The 5,143-nt window shown below is 36.1% G+C and overlaps 1 long non-coding RNA gene across 1 annotated transcript; it reads right to left on the minus strand.

Moving 5' to 3' along the window:
* On the minus strand, positions 267-5,143 carry LOC109232337. The gene is made up of 2 exons (XR_002068943.1): positions 4,928-5,143; positions 267-586 (listed from the first exon to the last, which is right to left on the minus strand). It is a non-coding gene; the product is annotated as an uncharacterized LOC109232337 (long non-coding RNA).

The following is a 5,143-nucleotide window of genomic DNA, read 5'->3' on the forward strand; positions in this document are numbered from 1 at the left end:
CTTGGTGCTCTATATATTTTTGGCTCTTTATCTATCTACTTGTTCAAAGTTCCGATGGAAGCTGAAATGAGGGACAGCTATCACGAACAAAAGACTAGCATGAAATACCTTAATTGACCTCGAAAGTAAAATTCAAAGCATAGCAGTAGGAAGGAGCAACGAGTAGCAGCAATAATGCAGTATATTTTGACTGAACAAAGGAAATCATGAAATTGGGTAAACACCATGAGATGCGAAGGACAATTCAAGAATGTAGAAAATAATGGTAGAAAGTTGACTTATCGGGAAAAAAATGGTAGAAAATTAATTCTAAATCGGGTTTAAGTATACAATCGGGTCATTTATGAGGTCACTGCAGCTAGTAAATATCTATATAAATATTGATTGGTACTTGATTAACCTGTGATGCAAACCCAAGTTTTTTCACATTCTACTGATCCTTTGCAAGATTTTGAATGGATTAAGTAGAACTTGAGGCAATCATTGTTTATATATGCTTAGAATTATAAGGTGTAGAAGTGAGAGAGAATTCCAATTTCCACCACCTTGTTGTCCAGTGTCCCATTTTAGCCAATCTGTAATCCATCTGCACATTCTTTTCATATGAACATCAGTATAACACAATTTGAAACCTCTGCCAACTACTGTAGCTAAAAGGAAATCAAGATGAGAGGATGCAACAGACTGTACTCACTACTCAAATTACTATTTACTTGCCCTATTAACAAAAAGAGTACTCATGTACCGTAAGTCAAAGGAAAGAAATGTTATGGTGATGCAACAGATTATACTCAATTTTAATTTAAATGCCTTGTAAACAGGCAGAGTACAAGTACTTAAGCCATGCATGGCAACCATTGCTACCAATCGAAATTACAAAATAGGAATAGGAAAACTATAATGACGAGTACCATTAAATTAAATTTCGTGAAACCTAAATTTTCTTGCTTCCAATATAAGATTTTCAAATCGAATCTCTAACCACTTTGAAGACTTTCGGCTGTTACAACAATTCCTACTAATACAGAACACGTCCTAATTGTGTTTGATAGTTACCTATCCTTTTTTAATCATTCAAGGAACACTAATATACCCGAGCTGATGTTACTTAAACACCAATTAGCAGCCTAAATAATCTCTAAAGTAGCTGGAAGCATTCAACGTTGCTCCAGTAAACTAGTAAAAAAATAGAAGCATCATATTCAGGCAATGATATTCCACCTCAACGAATATTAAAGAAGAAAATTGGAGGCTCCAAATTATCTAGTCAACTTAAACAAGACTAGGAGAAATGGTAATGCATGTTCAAGAAAATCTCCAGGACTAAAAAAATAGATTAGGCTGACCTAATGTAATTAAAGTCATCTTAATGAGTAATATAAAGTCATAAAACCAGCAGGTCAAGAAGCACATCTTTTCCAACCAACCTAAAGTGCATTTCTTGTTATAGCAATCCTCAAAACAATGATCATCTACTATTCCAGGATAACAGATAACTTTGTTCTCAAATGGACAGAAGCCAAATACAATTTTGTCCAAGAATGCTATTCCAGCAAGGAAAGACAGAAGTTACTAGTAGAAACTCTTTCAGATGCAAGGTTGAATCCAAGAATGACTCCCTGTTTTCAATTTCAAAGCTAGATGATGAAGAGATGGCAGTGGCTAAAGAATCCAAGGCAATACTAGCTGACAAATGGAAAGATATCCATGGTCAAAATGATTGGGAAGTCATGCTTGATCCTATAGATCCCCTCTTACGAGCAGAGCTGATACGTTATATAGATATGGCACAATCATGTTATGATGCATTCGATTTGGATCATAGCTGTAAATTTGATAAGAGTTTGTTTTTCAATATTATTGGCTGGTCAAAACATGGTTTTTATGTGGACAGCTACATTTATTCCAAGTACCTCATTCCCGTTGGCTTAACGATTGGAGTCATAAAGCAAATTGGATTGGCTATGTTGCAGAATCAAATGAGAACTATTCAGCATATTTAGGCTGACGAGAAATAACGATTGCTTGGCGTGGAACAGTGACAGATGTTGAGAAGATAGCAGATCTCATGTTCTACCAAAACCCAATTAGAGATTACAAGATACCGAGCCCCGGTCGGACAATTAAAGCTGAAGCTGGATTCTTTTAAATGGATGCGAAAAAAGACGAGGACTGCAAATTGTGCAACCATACAGCAAGGGAACAGGTTTTAGCAGCAGTTAAGAGAGTCAAGGATCAACATCGGATCGAGGAATTAAGCATAACAATAACAGGTCACAGCTTGGGAAGTGCTTTAGCTACACTAAATGCTTATGACATTGCAGAGAATAGAGAACGGGTACTTAAAGATAGCCGTGATATCCCCATATGTGTCTTCTCATTCTCTATGTTGCGCGGACTCTCCAAAATGATGCCGCACCCGTGTCGGATCCTCCAAAAATACACTATTTTTGGAGGATCCGACACACACCCGTCAACATTTCCGGAGAGTCCGAGCAACATAGCTCATTCTCGGGGCCAAGAGTTGGGAACATCAGATTCAAAGAAAGGCTTGAGGGATTAGGAGTAAAGGTGTTAAGAGTAGTAAACATTCATGACAAGGTTCCAGCAATTCCTGGAGTTTTTCTGAATGAGCACTCTCCTACACCACTTCAAAAACTTGGAGAATTGTTCACACCTTGGTGTTACTGGCATGTTGGCAAGGGGCTCATTTTGGATCACAAGATATCTCCGTCCTTAAAAGAAACACGCAATCTCACATATTTCCACAATTTGGAGGTTCACCTACATTTACTCGATAGGTTTGTACAATTTTATTCTCATTTCTATAGAAGCTTATCGAACATTTCCGGTTTCAAACGAGGTTCTTGACTTCTCAAATTTCCAATGTCAAAAGCTCCGCTAAGATCTATCACTAGTCATCACGCACGGAGTATAGCACTTTTTTCGTCTATATCTTGAACCAACTCTTTAATGGTGTGTTTGGAATGGATGAAAACGATTTTCAATTTTATCATATTTGGTTGGTCAAAATGTGTTGGAAAACATTTTTTTTAAGAAAACAAGTTCCATAAGTGGCATTCCCAGCTGATTGTCTCATCCTCCAACCCCAACACCCCACCCCACCCTTGTCTCCCCCCACCCCCATATATAAATGCTCTTTGAACAATAGTTTCTGGTTACTTATAGAACACCAAAAATAAGTAAGAAAATCACTTATTTTTAAGGGAAACATCTTTGTTCATACCAAACACACCTTAAAAATATAATTTAATATAATCTTTTACTTCCAACCTAACCCAAGAGGACAAACAATATTCCTATTTATTATCCTGAATCCTCTCTCCCTCCTTGCCTCGTAATTGACGTAAATTGTCTTTTTAACTCCTATTTGTATGAGTACATCTTACCCCCTCTTCATAAATCTAGTGATCATGCTTCAAGACTCGGCTTATGGTAGATCTACAAAAACTTGAAGCCTCTACAGCTCACTTATCTCAATTTTACGTCATCATCAAACTTTTGTGTCTATCTAAGAAGTCATTCCACCAGAGAAATTACATATTCCAATGAGTCCACTACAAAATTGTTGCACAAGATTTGGATATCAGACATGCCGATATTAACTATAGTATTTTTAATATGAGCAGGTTTCATGGGGAAAAAAAAAGGATTTTCACTTCTGAAGTGGAGGGACTTAAAATTGGTGAATAAATCAACTGATTTCTTGAAGGATGATCAGTTGAAAATGGTGGAAACCAGAAGAATACAGGAATTTTACTAAGGACCTCAAAGGACTGTGGATGATTGATTATCAACAACGTTGTCTCGAGAATCATTCCCCTGAAGAAGATGAACACCATCACCTCTGGCAGTTGGGATTTTCCGAACATCATAACCGTGGACAAAAACGTTCTCTCTTCAGTGTGTTTGACCATGGGCAAATTACTATTTTTTTTGTTGGTTGTTACATATTGTTTCATAATGTATCGTTTTGTGTCGTATGGTATTGTACTGCATTCTTTTGGATATATTAAGAATAAACTTTTGTCTTTGGGAATGATCCTTTGTCATACTAGCTAGCAAGCGAATGAATGTTTCTATTACTGATTTTCTTTAATGTTTCTTACACTGATAAAAAAAAGGAGCATTTTTTCTTATCTTACACTCTGTTTGGATCATTGTTCCCCGTCGTTTTATAATGTGTTGTATTGTATTGTATCGTATCGTTTTATGAATACAATGTTTGGATAGATTGTATTGTTTGTTATTGTTAAATAATACTTTGCTTTTTGGTTTGACTGTATCGTATTGTACTGTAACTGATAAGTTTACTAAAATACCCTCAATTGTTTAAATATTAAATTTATCAAAAATTATGCATAAAAATAATTTTTAAAAAACAAAATAGAAGAATGCAAAACACCTTAAGAAAGAAGAACAAAGGAGCGAGACAGAAGAAGGCAAAACAAAGGAGCACAGCTAATTAGAATCGAGTTAAAAGCAAATTAGGAGAAAAAATAAAACAGAAGGCGGCAAAACACCTTTAACGCTGGCGGTAGAAGTTCTGGAAAAAAACAAAGTAGGTTATAGGTATTTGGAGTTAAAATAGCAAAAAAAGCTAAAGGCTAAAATAGAATTGTGGAGTAATATGTTAGGGCATAATTGGAAAGAGAAATAGGAATCCATCTCACCACACCAAATCGGTTGTTTCAAAAAAGATAACTTTTCATTGTTCCGGAACAATAGATTTAACAATACAATACAACCAATTTTAATGAAACAATCAAACAAACATTGTTTTGGGATAACATTACAATACGATACGATACAATAGGGAACAGCCATCCAAACAAGCTGTTAGTATTCTGAAGTAAAATGGAAATCTATAGACAAAAATGAAAGAGTGTCATTAATGCATTGTAACCTGGATTCGAACTCATTATTCTTCACACTCCACTGATCCCTTAGAGCATTTCTACCATGGATTTCCTGGAACTGGAGGCAATCGAAGCCCTCAGGTGGTCGGTCCTGGAATTCATGGCCAGTATCAGAATCCGAAAGCTCAGCCCCTGTTCTATGCTCCAAATGCTGCGCCTTTTTTTAACCCGCGTTCCCGGGTCGATTATCAATCACGAATTTG

Source organism: Nicotiana attenuata, chromosome 9, assembly GCF_001879085.1.
Source record: "Nicotiana attenuata strain UT chromosome 9, NIATTr2, whole genome shotgun sequence".
Lineage (NCBI taxonomy): Eukaryota > Viridiplantae > Streptophyta > Magnoliopsida > Solanales > Solanaceae > Nicotiana > Nicotiana attenuata.